This window comes from Mirounga angustirostris, unplaced genomic scaffold, assembly GCF_029215605.1.
Source record: "Mirounga angustirostris isolate CCGP_5_RB_7025 unplaced genomic scaffold, mMirAng1.0.hap1 SCAF_4, whole genome shotgun sequence".
NCBI lineage: Eukaryota > Metazoa > Chordata > Mammalia > Carnivora > Phocidae > Mirounga > Mirounga angustirostris.
Genome location: NW_026991712.1, coordinates 104,041,937 through 104,058,179, shown reverse-complemented (window position 1 = coordinate 104,058,179; position 16,243 = coordinate 104,041,937). Strand labels below are relative to the sequence as shown.

At 35.3% G+C, this 16,243-nt stretch overlaps 1 long non-coding RNA gene across 6 annotated transcripts in view; it reads right to left on the bottom strand.

The window, feature by feature from the left end:
- Positions 1-265: 265 nt before the first annotated feature.
- The window catches only part of LOC129046446 (uncharacterized), a 231,958-nt gene continuing 215,980 nt past the window's right edge, over positions 266-16,243 (bottom strand). For 5 of the 6 annotated variants that reach the window (XR_010410812.1, XR_008507754.2, XR_010410811.1 and 2 more), the window contains 2 exons: positions 5,765-5,940; positions 266-4,253 (listed from right to left, as the gene is read on the bottom strand). This is a non-coding gene — a long non-coding RNA (uncharacterized LOC129046446). Of the gene's footprint in view, positions 4,254-5,764; positions 5,941-6,461; positions 6,625-16,243 lie in introns of all 6 variants that reach the window. The other variant, XR_010410813.1, reaches the window with a different exon arrangement.

Here is a 16,243-nt window from a genome sequence, read left to right as displayed (position 1 = left end):
AACAAATAAATGTGTATCTTGGAAGACTCAATGTTGTCAAGATACAGTTCTCCCCTAATTATTCTATAGATTTAATGAAATCTCAATCAAAGCCCCAGCCAGCATTTTTGTAGGAATTGACAAGTAAATTCTAATATTTATATAGAATTGCAAGGGATCCAGAACTAATAAAAACAACTTTTATAAAAAATAAAATTAGAAGATTTATTATCTAATTTTAAGACTCCTTATAAAATTAGGATAATCAAGGTAGTGTGGTTTTGGCATAAAGATTTAAAAAATAGATCAATGACAGAACAGAATCGAGTCTAGAATTAGACCTATAAATACATTTAATTTATTTTTTTAATACCAAGACAATTCAACAGGGAAAAAAATAATATTTTTAACAAATGGTCCTAAACAATTGTATGACTATTACAAAATAAACAAAAACAAGCCTTTATTATTACCTCACAATATAGACAAAAATTAACTTGAAACAGTTCATAGACTCAAATCTGGAAAACTTCTGGAAGAAATCATTAGAGAAAAATCTCAATGATCTTGATATGTTTCTTTTTTTTTTTGGATTATTTTTTTAAAGATTTTATTTATTTATTTGAGACAGAGAGAATGAGAGAGAGAGCCCATGAGAGGGGGGAGGGTCAGAGGGAGAAGCAGACTCCCCGCCGAGCAGGGAGCCCGATGCGGGACTCGATCCAGGGACTCCAGGATCATGACCTGAGCCGAAAGCAGTCACTTAACCAACTGAACCACCCAGGCGCCCCTTTTTTTTTGATCTTGATATGTTTCTTAAACACAATACAAAAGGACAAACTATCACAGTTGAAAACTTTGCTCTTCAAAAGGCATTGATGTAAAAATGAAAAGGCAAGCCCTTCCTAGGAGAATATTTTTTCAAAACATATCTACACAGGAAAGATTAATATTGTCCAAAGAAATGTTAGGCTCTGTACTGGGTGGAATAGTATCCCCTCAAAATTCACATCCACATGTGATGTAATGAGCACTGGGTATTACCTAAGACTGATGAATCACTGACCTCGACCTCTGAAACAATTAATATATTATATGTTAATTAATTGAATTTAAATTAAAAAAATAAAAAAACTCACATCCACTCAGAACCTATAAATATGTCCTTACTTGGAAATAGGGTCTTTGCAGATATACTCTAGTTAAGACCCTACTTGATTAAATCAGGCCCTAAATCTAATAGGACTGGTGTTCTTATAAAAAGAGGGAAATCTAGACACAGAGACAGAAACACACAGAAGTCAAAACTATACGTAGATGGAGAGATCCATCTGCAAATCAAGGAATACCAAAAATGCCAAAGAATGCCAAGAAATCCCAGAATCAAGAGGAGGCAAAGAAGAATTCTTCCCTACAACCTCTGCTAACACCTTGATTTTGGACTTCTAGCCTCCAGAACTGTGGGAGAATCAATTCCTATTATTTTAAACCACCCAATATGTAGTATTTTATTATAGCAGCCCTAGAAAGTAATACACACTCCTAGGTATTTACACAGGAAAAATAAAAGTATATGTCCACAGAAAGACATACAAAAATATGCATAACACCTTTTTTGGTAATAGCCCCAAACTGGAAACCACACAAATGTCTATCAGGTGAATGGATAAAAAATTTTGGTATAACCAAAGAAACTCAGAAAAAAAAAAAACAAATAAACTATTGATACATGCAACAACATTGATGAATCCCAAAATAATCATGCTGAGTGAAAAAAGCCAGGATAAAAGAGGACATTGTATGGTTCCATTTATATAAAATTCTAGACAATCCAAACTAATCTATCATGATAGAAAGCAGATCAGTAGTACCCTGGGGATGCACAGGGAGGGTGGAGAGGGATAGGAGGAAATACAAAGGGACAAGAAGAAATTTTTGTGGGTGACAGAAAAAGTTCATTATCTTGATTTGTGGTGATGGTTTCATGGCTCTATACATATGTCAAAGCTCATTAAATTATACAATTTAAAATATGCAGTTTATTGTATATCAATTAAACTTCAATAAAGCTAAAAAAAGGAATTCACTGGGATGAATGCCATGGAAAAGAAAAACCCTGAGATATGTGGGGATGTGCTGGGAAGGCACCTAATCCAGGCTAACGTTTGGAGGCACGAAAATACCACCTAGAGAAGACATCTTGCTTTACTAGTAAAGGGGGAATAAAACTGATCTGGGAAAGTGGAACTTGGTGGAGAGAACTTCCTAGCATAAGGAAGCAAAATGGACAAAGACATAGAGGCAGATACCCTTGAAGTCCTCTCATGATCTGAGGGCTGAAGTAAAGCATGTGAGCGGGAGGAGGGGAGGATGAAGTTAAAGAGGAAGCAGAAAGGATATATGAGACCTACATTCCATTTTAATGAGTCTGGGTTTTACCCTGAAAGTTATGGGGAGTTTCGAGGGCTTTTAAACATAACATGCTCTATCTATGCTACTTTTTTAAAAATGGTTTTGAAGAGAGAAATAAGAAAAATAACTAGCTTAATAGTCATTGGTGATATAGGCACCATCTTAGGAAAGAAAAATTTTAAAATTCTGTCATCAATTATAACCCGATTTTGTTTATGCTGGCCACAGTTCTTTGAAACTACTGCTTTTGTTTACAGTCAATTCCACTGCAATCTTAGAGGCATCCTTTCAGTAATATAAACATTAGCTGGTATCACATTACAATGAACAAAATTTTTATTTTGAATAGTTTTATGTAGTCTCTTTTTTAGATTAAAGGCATTGTTCTGTTTCACTTTAAATCTTAAATGCCTCTTCCAAAATTACAAACCTCATACCTCTTAAGCTCAACCAGGAAAAAAACACTAGAGTAATATAGAATAGTGGTTCTTTTAAACCATTTAAAGGACTGTATTCGCATTCCTGCTAACTCTCCCTTCTACTAGTTTCACCTTATGATAGTTAATGCCTGTTAAATAAACTTCTTCACCCTCAAATATATACAAATAAATACACAAGCATCTAAAGTATTTTGGTGTCGTTTGCATTTATAAAAACTGTACTATATATATGCAACTTGCTGTTCTCAATAACAATACATCAATACATAACGGACATGCCTCCTGGTTGTGAATTTCCATTTTTATAATAAAAAATATAAAATATGTATCTTCTGTTTCACCTAAGAATTATATACAGTCCTGGCTATAAATGGCTTAAAGATTAAACTTCTCCCTAGATTTGGCACTTTCAAATACATGCAATCTCAGCCAACTCCACCTAGAAAGGTCTGAAGTAATTCTCCATCTTGGATATTGAGGACAATGTCACTTCCATCTCACAATACTTATTGTATTGAAAGTGATAAGTTTTCATAAACCTGATGAAAGTATTCTTGGTTGTACTTTTGAGCTCTTTCAGATTATTCTTTTTAAAACTCAAGGAGGAAAAGTCCTTTATCTTATATTTTTGTAAACTGCAGGACTTGAGTTTTCTTTGTATCAGTTTAAGTTCCCTATTAAGGGGAAGGCTTACTGGGGTCCTCTAGTAGTATACACACATATAAACAAGTGATGACAGGGGACTGGGCAGAGGGATACAAGCTAACCTGGAATGCAGTTGCATCTCAGACCTCAGTCAATCCTCTTGGGAACTCTGGAGATGAGATGGGCCTTTGAAGTTGTCCCAGCTTGAGGTAGGGTGTATCCCTTCATTAGGCACTCATTGGCCTTGGGCTGCCCCTAGCCACCTTTGGCAAAGCAGTTCCTTATAGCTGAGCACAGTTCTTCTCGAGGGATTGAGCTGTGTGTGGTCAGTTGCTGTTACTGCCAGTTATTAGGGGATGATCTTAAGGAAGGAGTTTAGGAAATCTATCAAAGCATCCACTGCAATAACCAATTGCAGAATGATAAATCATAAATTAAGATTTATTTTGGTCTTTAACCAATCAAGTTACATTGTGCTGGGGAGGGGAAGAAAAAAAAACTTGTTTGGCCACAAATGAATACATAATGAGTGAGCATGTGCATGTGTATAAACGTGTGTTATAATCCATCTACTTAAATGTTCTTCTTAAAATAACCAGGTCATCCAAATCAGTCCAGACATAGAGAGCTATTTAGTATTATTCAAAACCAAACTGCCAAAGCTATGAGTGATGCTAATGGAACATCATTGATGAATTAGAATAAATAAAATTCACACAATTATAAATCCTTTATTTTATATAACCGTTTTTCTTTGAGGTCCTTTTCTTTATGAATCTGAAAAGCAAAAGAAATAGTTTCCAATTGAGAAAAGATTTGATCATACTTTTTTCCTCACCAGGAATCTGTGTTAGCTAAGCTTTTAATGGCTCTTCTGGTTCCAAAGGACATTAAAGCACTTCAAATAACTCAAATAATGGGAGTTCTATTATACAGATATATGTTGAAATAAGAAAAACAAATATTTCAGTCATGAGTTGAGGCTTCCTAGAAACCAGGAAAAGCTCAATTATGCCTCTTGAGAAAAGTAACTACAGTGTAGTAACCATACACAGTAACTATAGTGTAGTCAAGCTTACCAGAAAGAAAAATGGGAAATGGTTCAGTCAAGATTCATTGTGGCTTTAGTAAGCACGACCTCTTAAAACAGCTTCAAAGCATGAGTTGGTTTTACACCTATTGTGATATTCTGCCATTTTGGTCACACAGCTTCTTTCTGCCTCTTCCCGATTTTTAAAAAATGTATATTTTCACTCTGTGATCAATTTGATGACCTTCTCCCACCTCACCGTGGGTCTCCATTTTGAATTCCCAATGAGTAACCACCATATTTTTTGCTTGATCACTGACTTGGCATCTTATATCCTCATGTACTAGTGCATAGGTTAGATTCTATTGTGTCATATCACCTTGCCTGTTCCAAACAGCTAAGATCATAGCATGGTTCAGAGCATGGCCACATATGCCAACAGAACAATCTGGAGTTCCATCAGTAGAGACCTATGGTCAGGGCAGTTTCAGTTAAAAGAGACAAGAGATAACAGATATCTCATGTTATATAGATAGAGGAACATTTAATTACATTTACACATTTGAAAATAAGGTTTCTATATATCAGCTATTGTTTAAATGCATGGTTCTGCTCAAATACACATACACAAGTGTGCATGCACACACACACACACATGCATATTAGAACATCCATGAATAGGCTTTAAAATTTATTCATCACCTTTATCTGTTTTGATTTCATGATAAGATACCTATAGGGAATGGCTAATGACTACTGAAGGAAAATAATCTGTGTATTACTGAATGGAAATTAGCAGGAGATTTTAATGAGAATAAAGCAGTTATTAACAATGACATATTCTCAGGAGGGAGCTAGATACATTGTCAAGATAAAATATTCTAGTTTGGACCTGCGGAAAATTTAGTTTTAAGCACCAATTTTAACAAAGATGAACACTATGGAGACCAGTGACACAGAAGGTTGTTATTACAGAGAAATTTTAAAAGCTTTGAAAGTAATTATCTAAAGCACATTTGTCCATTACGTGATCTTATTTAGGAAGTTTACAAAACCAACTTGTAGAAAAACCATTTTTGTGTACTTCATCAATGCAATCACAACAAATAAAATTTTGTACTGATGTGGAAATAGAGTTTATAAAGCTCCTTTATTTGATCTTCATGCAAACTCTGAAAGGAAGACAAGGCAAAGGGTCTTTTTGTTTTCATTTTTAAACCCACTGATATTGGCAATAAATAAGAAAATGCTTGGGTACCTGGGTGGCTCAGTTGTTAAGTATCTGCCTTTGGCTCAGGTCATGATCCCAGGGTCCTGGGATCGAGCCCCGCATCAGGCAGGCTCCCTGCTCCGCGGGAAGCCTGCTTCTCCCTTTCCCTCTACCTCTGCTTGTGTTTCCTCTTTCGCTGTGTCTCTCTGTCAAATAAATAAAATCTAAAAAAAAAAAAAAAGAAAGAAAATGCTCAATAAATGTTTAGTATATTGATGGTAAGTAAAGGAGCCTGAGGGAAGGAGAAAGATCTCAACAAAGTCACATGAGTGGTGAGGCCAGAAATAAAGCTTATGTTTTCAAACGTGTGCTTTTGACTATTCTGAAGACCAATAGTCTATAATTACAATTCATAATGGATTTTAAAGTGCAATATTAGAGCAAAATTTAAGAAAATTTTATATTGTAATACTAGAAAACCAGATATGTTTTACATAAATCTCTTTATAAATACGGTATCTGAATTTACCTAAGTGGCATGTTACAATTCAAACTGCCTATAAGTAGTAAAATGCCATGTGGGAATAAAATGACAGATACAGACACTAGCTACATTTATTCAATGGTCAAAATCCCATTTCATTTTACATGAAACTCCAATTATGGTAGTAGCTGTATAGTGGAAAATTTTTTTTAATATGAGAAAGCCTCAGATTATAAAAGCAGTGTGGGTTGAAAAACTAACCTTCTTCAGGGCACCTGGGTGGCTCAGTCAGTTAAGCATCTGACTTCGGCTCAGGTTGTGATCCCGAGGTCCTGGGATGGGCCAGCATTGGTCTCCCCACTCTATGAGGAGTCTGCTTGTCCTTCTGCCCCTCCCCCTGCTCATGCTCTCTCTCTCTTTCTCTCTCGAATAAATAAATAAAATCTTTAAGAACAACAACAAAAAAACTAACAAATTTCAAGTAAAAGGAACATTAAAAATATGAACACATAAGATAATATTTCTAAAGGTAAAACATGCATTTTCAATAAAAATGAAAGAATAGTTTGTTTATATTTTTCACACTCATATTTATATTATTTAAAAAAAAGAGGATAACATTGTTACAGGGTTAAAAATTACAGAGAACTCATGGAAAGTCCATAGATGGTTTAGGCCCCAATCCCATGTCAGTATTTCTTAAAGTATGGTCCGGATATCTCCTACACCAAAATCAGTACAAGCACTTGCTATAACGAATACTACTGGGCCCTACCACAAACCTATATTAGTATGGAATCTCTGAGGATAGGGTGCAGAAATCTACATTTTTTAAATGATGCAGGTAATTCTTAAAGACTCTAAATTTGAGACTTATTGACCCTAGGGATTCCTGCTTTATCTGCCCCAAATGATGATTTAAACACATTTGCTGTGCTGAGGCCAACCATTTAAAAGAGAAATTCAATGAGACTAAAGAGAATCTTATAATGTCACTTGAACACTTACATTTTACCACAAAAATCACTGCTAACTGTCCCGACCAATGGGCTTAAGTATACAACAATGATTCTCTATTGCTACCAATTGGGAATTTCTTAGCAGTTAATAAGCTAATTTTGGAGAAGCTATTTTTAGAAGAGCCAACTTCTTCTTCTTCAAAGAATAGCTAAAACATATTTTGAACATATAGACACATTTTAAAAAAGGGTTTGTCTCACTGAATTTATTACTTGTAAGTCTATATCAGAAAAAATGAACATTTCAGTATTGTTGATTCTCAAAGAAACCAAATCACATTCATGTATATTATAAAATAAATTTGCACACAGTAATATAAAAAAAGCAACTTTAGAGAAAAATATGTAATTTTCTGAATTGTATAAAAATATATTTAAAAATGATGGATTTTCAAAAATTGCTCTTATTTTTATTGGTTATAATTAGGGATAAATATAGCGTTAAGCATGATATCTGGATTTACCAAGTTTTCCCCAATGAACACATACGGCCTTTAAAGATTTTTTTTTATTTGAGAGAGAATGAGATAGAGAGAGAGCATGAGAGGGGGGAGGGTCAGAGGGAGAAGCAGACTCCCTGCTGAGCAGGGAACCCGATGCGGGACCCGATCCTGGGACTCCAGGATCATGACCTGAGCCGAAGGCAGTGGCTTAACCAACTGAGCCACCCAGGCGCCCCACATACTGCCTTTAAAATAAAATAAAATACAATGATATTTTTAAAAGATTATTTACAGTTCATTTGTATGCATTAACAATAAAAGTCCAATTGCTTAATTATGCATTATGTTTCCATTCAATCAGTATGTATTGAGATGTACTGACACTCCCAGGATTTATGATTGGTTCATGGATGGAGTAATGAATAAGATAGCCATAGTTATAGAGCTTATGGTCTAGTGGGAAAATATGGGCAATTAAAACCAGCAATAGTTTAGTCTGCAAGAGGGCTTATGAAAAGATGTTCAGGAACATAAAACAAAAACTCCGGACCCAGACAGAAGGAATTAGGGATACTTCTAAGAAGCAGAAGCCACTTAATTGAGAGTCTAAATGTTAGTAGATGATAGTTAGGTGAAAATGGAAATAGAGATATAGGTATGGTGCTTTAGGAATCTAAAAGCAATTTAATACAGCTAATACTTACAGTGGAAACGTATATCTGTGTATATATAAGAGGAATTTATCCTATCTGTGTAAGTAGGAAGGGGTAAGATATGAGACCAGTAATGTAATCAGAGCCTAGATAATGAAGAAACCTGCAAACTATGCTCTTATATTCAGATTCTATTTTTTTAAGGCTTTATTTTTAAGTAGTATCTCCAACCAGTGTGGGTCTCTAACCTACAACCCTGAGCTCAAGAGTCACAAGCTTCACCTACTGGGCCAGCCAAGCACGCTGGAGTCTATTAAAAATAAAATAAGAATCAATGAACAAGTTTTAATTTAAAAAAATGACATCAGATTTTTGTTTTTATTTATTTATTTATTTTTTTAAAGATTATTTATTTATTTATTACACAGAGAAAAACACAGGAAGAGAGGGAACACAAGCAGGGGGAGTGGGAGAGGGAGAAGCAGGCTTCCCACGGAGCCCGGAGCCCGATGTGGGGCTCAATCCCAGGGCCCTGGAATCATGACCTGAGCCAAAGGCAGACACTTAATGACTGAGCCACCCAGGCACCCCTGGATTTTTGTTTTTAAAGAGTGGTGCAACTCTGCTGTAAAAATTAGCTGGAGGGGACAAGACTGCAATTAATAGGATAAGTTAGGAAATTGATAGAGTACCCAGATGAGAGGTGATGGTGGTTGGGAGTAACATAGTAGCAATGAAAATGAAGAATAAGAATGGCAAGACTAGCTAATTATTTGGATCTGAAGATGAAAGAAAATCATCAGTCAAAATTATGTCTATTTCTGGCTTTGGAAACACCAGATGTGAACGTTATTTGCAGAGGTTGAGAACATAGAAGAGTCATTTGGTAGGTGGAGGAGTAAGGAGAAGGTGAAAAGTTCAGTTTGGAACATGTTAATCTGAGGTGACTGTGAGACATTCAAGAAGTAATATCCAGAAAGCATTTGGATGTATGGGTCTGGGTTAGAGCATGTATGTGGGAGGCACCATGACATCAGTGATGGTGATTGAAGTCAAGCAAATTCGTTTAATCTTCCAGGACAGTACATAGAGGAGATGGAGAAGGCACCAAAGATATACCACTCTTGAGATGCCTGTAACAGCTTCAAAGGGGTTAAAGGAAACTGCAACCACAAAGACAGGAGGTACATTAGACAAGCCTGCTAAAGCAGAATAAATTGATTTAAGAAAGAAATTATCAAATTGTTAAATACTGCTCTGAGTAAAAATAAAGAAGAATCCGTTGGCCATAGCAACAACAAAGTCATCACTTACCTTAATGAGAACAATTTTATTCATATGATAGGAAGGGAAAAGGATTATCCTGGGTCAAGGAAGGAGTGGCAAGTAAGGAGGTGGAAAGAGAGTGTAAATTACACTTTAAAAAAATATGGCTGTGAAGAAGAGAACTACAAAGCATCAAAAGGTGTGTATGTATGTATGCGTGTGTGTTTGTGTGTGTCTGATATATATATATTTTTAAAATAGGAGCTTCCTCAGCTATTTGAATGCCTAAGGAATAAACCTAAGCATAAGGGTAGAATATAAAATATAGAATGAGAAAGAATAGCTAAATTAGATATTATTTTTCTGAAATGTTGAAATACAATGATTGAAATTAAACTTAGAAGAAGTAACTTCTTGGGGTGCCTGGGTGGCTCAGTCGTTAAGTGTCTGCCTTCGGCTCAGGTCATGATCTCCAGGTCCTGGGATAGTGCCCCGCATCAGGCTCCCTACTCAGCGGGGACTGTGCTTCTCCCTCTCCCTCTGCCTCTCCCCACTGCTCCTACTCACTCTCTCTCTCTCTGTATCTCTCTGTCTCAAATGAATAAATAAAAAAAAAAATTCTTTAGAAAAAGTAACTTCTTTTTACAAAATATATAATATGAGGTTAAATTCACAATGACGGTTTTTATACAAAGGGGGGATAAAAACCTTCATGTCAGAGTTAATATGCGTGAAATACTAGTTGTATCTATCACAGCAGCTCTGAAAAGATAGGAGAGGATACGTACATGATTAATTTAGGAGACCAAGATCAAAATAAATCGCCCCTCAAAAATCTTACCCATCCACCCACAAGCAATACACTTTATTTGCAGACCAATGATTGATCCGGAGAAATAGTAAATATAGTATAATAATTTACATAAGTTTTAAGATCTTTTTTCCCCCACTTTTTTCTACTCATTGTTAACTACATGTAATCTTACAGCAAAATAATGTGTCCTTAACCTCACTTCATTCCTCTTCTCCTGGTAAAACCTCTTTGGCTAAAGTCCCATAGAATTTTTCATACTTTCCTTTAGGCTTATTTATGCTGTGGTTTTGCTAATAAATAGTGCATTCACCAACCTACAACACAGCTGTCAGTTCAAAATAATTTGTATTTCTTCTTGAATCTAAACAATATGCATATGAAACTTCCAATATGAGGTGAGCAATAAAAGTAACTTGGCAAGCCAGTTATTTCTAAAATTCTAATTGTAAAAATAAAAAACAAAATTCAATCAACTGTAATCTTTAGAATTTTTAATCAGTGTATTAATTAGTATGTATATGTGAATACTTGTATCTACTGTCAAGATGTGTTTGATTGTAAGAGGATAAAAACTGTAAACATTTTAGCATTGTATCAGTGAAAGAAAAATTAGAATATGACTAATATATTTTATTTTATTTTATTTGGAACTAAGAAAAGATCTTTTTGGTGATTCCTTCCTTCTTTAATAATATTCTGTTAATAAAATAGAAAAATTATAATTATATCTTTGGATATAGCTGATCTTTATTCATGCTAAATAAATTCTTGCTGTGTGTAAAATTTTGGTAAAGCTACTAGAACCTCAGCTTAATGTGGGCAGGTGTCTTTTGGGTCGACTCTTTTATAAATAAATAAATAGTTAAATAAATAATTAAATAAAAATTGTTTAAATGAATGAATGATCTTCATTAATTAATCCTCACAAAAGTAACTATAGCCTTAGCTTTAATTTTATGAATTTAAAAAAAAAAATAAAGGTCAGGGTAAATAAACTTGAAAAGACTCCAAGTTAGTACATGATACTACAACCCAGTTGATACTCTAACCCAGGTCTTCTTAAATTAACTCTTGAGTTTTGATCTTGTCAAATCAGCATTTTAACTATGATCACATGATCTACACATATTACCTCATTTAACTCTGATAATACGCCATGAGGTAAGTTTTATTACCATTTTTTAATATGAGAAAACTAATACTCAGAGATTATACAACTCAGTAAGTTATTGACTTGGGAATCAAACCCAGCTCTATCAAAGTCCAAAAACTACAACTTGGGATGTGTCTTAATGATTTGGATATTTTGTTTCAAGCTAAAAAAATCTTGTTATAGAAGGAACTATCCTATTTACCTTATATTTTGCTATGTTGATAAATCATATTTTACTATCTAATGTTTACTTCTAATCTGTTAGGTTCAGTTTTTGACTGACTTTATTTTTGGGTTAAAAGCTTTTAAGTTCTAGTGATGTAATTTAGAGAAATATGTTGATTTTTATAACTTTTAATTCTTCATGGTATTTCTCATCTTTTTTTAAATGGTAAAAATCGTATTGAACTAAAAAGAAACCTGAAAAGGGACATTTTGTTGCACATTGCTGTAAGAACTTCGTGGCTGACTTCACAGCTGCTAGCTCCTGACCTCTTAAATTCTGATGTTTTCTCAGCTTTATTTTCTCCCAGGAGAAAAAAAAAATATGAGGCAGGAAAGAGACTTCTAAAAGAGAGCCTATCTAGAATTTATCAACTGAACAACACCTACTTTTGAGCAGAAGTCCAAAAATTAGGTGAATGCCACATTACTCATTACCAACCCACGAGGGTCAAGCCCTTTAGAGCCCAACCATAGGAGAGTGGGTCGATGCGGGAGGGACCTGAAAAGTGACTCATTTTCTACTGTCCCCTTCTCCAAAGGAAGGCTCTAGCGTGTGGATATTCCTTTGTCCAAGGGCAATCACTGGAATTTGAAGAGTGTTGCTGGCAGCATATTTTACCACACTGGCTACCCTGACTTCCTCAATGACACAACATTACAATAAAGAGAAAAAAAACTTGAAAGAAAGAGAAAGAAAGAAAGAAAGAAGAAAGAAAGAAAGAAAGAAAGAAAGAAAGAAAGAAAGAAAGAAAGAAAGAAAGAAAGAAAGAAAGAAAGAAAGAAAGAAAGAAAAAGAAAGAAAGAAAGAAAGAAAGAAAGAAAATCTGAATAATTGAGCTCACTGATCTTAATGTTGAACTGTTTAATTTACAAGATTAATGAGATCATTAAAAGAAGAAAACAACATATTTCAACCTGGGGTGGATAAGGCATATGCATTTTTCTCTCCCCTTGCTAGCTTGGTAAATTTGATTGTATTTATGCCTGCAGAGAAGTTTCCTAGGCTTTGTGGATAGGACCTCTAAAGAGCTATGGGAGGTCTTTGTGTCTCTGAAATGTGCGTGTTGGGTTTTTGGATTTTCAGGGAGGTGGAATTTTGAGGTTGTTTAAGAGTTTTGAGTACTGCTTGCTTTCATTCTTCTTCTGGCTTAATATTTCTTTTTCTTTTTCTTTTCTTTCTCCATAGAAGTTGCAATTAATTTAGTACTCTGAAGTAGTTTCCGAATATCCAAGTATCTTAATAGGAGAAATTATGTAAAAATGTAAGCTCTTAAAAGTCTCCTGATATAAATATTATTGTTTCAAGACCAAGATGGTAGACTGGACATACCTATTTTCCTCTCCCCTCAAAGCCCTTTAAAATGCTAAGAAATTACCATTGAAACAATAATTATCAAGCGATTGTTCATCTTATTAAATTATTATTTCTCAAAGCATTGTCAGAAGGCTACTTGGAAGCACCTCCCTGATGGAGACCCAGAGAAGCATTCACAGAGCTAGGTGGTATGGATAAAAGAAAAGAGTGTTGGATTACATAGATAGGGTAATTAAATGAAGGATTAGTTATAGAGCAAATGGGACTACCTATCCCTTTCTCATGTGTATCAGTAAGCTCCCAGCACAGCCTTGAGAATTGGTTTCTGAACAAAGGAAAAGAGTGTCCTGACTGGTGGGGGGGGGGGGGGTAGATTTAAGGAGAATAGGGTTTTCAGGTAATTCTGGATTACCACAGAAAGAGCAGAAAATAGACAGGAATAGTTAGGAATAGATAGGAAAGCTCTTTCCACTCCCTCTTTACTTTTACAATAAATGAGAGCCTGACATTGTCTGTCCTTTCCCCAACCAAGGCCAGAAAGAAGAGCTTTCCTCTTGGCAACACCCATGCACTTACAAAGCCCTGAGTTCAGCTTTCTTATTCAGTCTTTGTGTGAGAGTGTGAATAGCGGCTGAATGGGGCATTTATTTGTAATTTATTCAATAAACAAATATTTACTAAGTGTCTAGTATGTACTGGACATTAGTCCCTACAGTGGGACTCTTGCAGTAAATAGTGCAAAGATCCTGCCCTCATGGACCATACATTACATTCCAGTAAGGAAACATGCATTAAACAAATAAACCAAACTGATACACTCTAATTACATATTGCTAAGTGAGAGAAAGAAAAATAAAGCAGGAGAGGGAGCCTATCAGTGAAATGGTGCTGTGGTGACGGGGAGTGTGCTCAGGAAAGGCCTCTTGAGGACGTGCTATTGAACAGAAACCTAAAAAAAAAAAATGAAGGTGACAGTCATATAGAGGAAGAACAAGGAAAACTATTTGTGCAAAAGCTCTGAAGTGAGAATGAAATCTGTGTGTATATACAAGGACCAACAAGGCAAGCAGTAAGTGCCATGCATAACTGCACTAGAAATTCATGAAAACTTTCTATTCTCATCAACATCATCCCTTGTGTATGAATTTGAATAATCAACCAAGGATCAAGAGAGCCTTAACCAAACCAAAATTATGAAATAGAAAGACCAAGATAAAGGAACATCTAAACCCTGATGGATAAGGGGGTTGTATAAGGGGAAATAGATTCATAAAGTTTTAAATTTTAATTGAGAGGCAAAGATAGCCATAAATTAATAAGAGGCAACTATTAAAAAGAGATCAAGATGGAGATCTTAGAAATGAAATTGATGTGGGGCTATGAGCAAACAGTCAAGAAAGAATTCTTGAGATGTTGGTAGTGCAAAAAGGTGTTTTTATTATAGTAGGGGACAGGACCCGTGGGCAGAAACCTGCACATTTGCTGCATGAAGCTGGTGGTTATATGCTTAGTCTTCAAGGGGGAGGATGTGTAGGGAGTATTAGATCATAAATGTCTTCTTCGAATTTCTACTTGTAAAACTACTTTTGTAATATTTCTCTGGTGCTTATCATTCAGTTTGATATTAACTATCGGTGAGATGTACAGGCAGTCATGAGACCTTTTAAGAAGGTAGCAACCAGTAGGTATTTGATCCTTATTGGAACTATGCGGGCTATAGGTCAGCCTTCTGGGCTAAAGGTGAACATTTTTGTGCTTCTATCCCTCATCAACACTATTACAATATTGCTTTTAACTTTTATACATATAACCCTACTATCTATAGAACTATAAATATTCTTTTTTATGAAGTACAACTAGTGAAATATTCCTAAAAGTTAATCAGAGTGGACTGATCTAAGCCAAAAACATAAGGAGTGAGTTTCAGAAAGAAAGATCAGAGTATTAGGCATTGTTTTTCTTCCTGTTGAGCTGATAGGTTTTCAGGCACACACCAATCGCACACTCATTCAATTAGGACCATGATTAGAAATTAGTTTTTCATATTTAAAAGCCAAGACAAGTTCTTAGTTTTATTCCAGTGATTTAAATACTGTATATGAAAACAAAAGCAACAGTGTCCAAATGTAAGTATTCAGACTCACTTTGAGCATTTGAGATTTTTACAAAGTTATCAGAAAGAAAGATATCTGAGAGGATGCTTGGATGGCTCAGTCGGTTAAGCATCTGCCTTCAGCTTAGGTCATGATCTCAGGGTCCTGGGATCGAGTCCTGCATCGGGCTCTCTGCACAGTGGTGAGCCTGCTTCTCCCTCTCCTTCTCCCCTGCTCATGCTCTCTCTCTTACTCTCACTTTTTCTCTCAAATAAATAAATGAAATCTTTTAAAAAAAAGAAAGAAAGAAAAATTCTCCTTTTTAATCTGAAAACTAATGACCATTCTAGGGGAGTAGGGAGGGTCGCACAGGAAAAGCACCTAAGGCAAATAAAAAATATTGCTAAAGTTAAATCTTGTATTTAAATTATTCTTGAACAATATCCCCAGATTTTTCTGCTTATTCATTCTAGAGTGACTTTGCTTTCCTTTACTTTTTTCATTGATTAGCCGTATTTTACCTCACCTTCAAAAACTAGAGCAAACTTTATTTGCATACAACTCTTGCATGAAGCCCTCTTAGACCACCTAGATTTTTTTTCTTTAATCATGTCACAGTTGGTGATTAAGGTTATGAATTTGTCCATTTTGTAATATGTCATCAGATTAACACTTATGCATAGGTAGGATAGGCAGGAGCTGCTTCTTGGCCATAAATGATTAACCACAATGCTGAAATTCTCCCAATAGAAATGTGTCCTATTGGGAGGCCCCTGGGTGGCACAGTCGGTTGGGCATCCAACTCTTGGTTTCAGCTCAGGTCAAGATCTCAGAGTTGTGAGATCATGCCCCGTGTGGGCTCTGAGCTCAATGAGGAGTCTGCTAAAGTTTCTCTCTCCCCCTCACTCTGCCCCTTGCCATGCTTGCTCATACATGTGCTCTCTCTCTCTAGAATAAATAAATTTAAAAAAAAATGTGTCCTATTGGAATAAACATAATTTCCTCCAGTCGGTTCAATTAAAATGTAAATACCACCGAATGGTATAATATGTTAAATCTTTC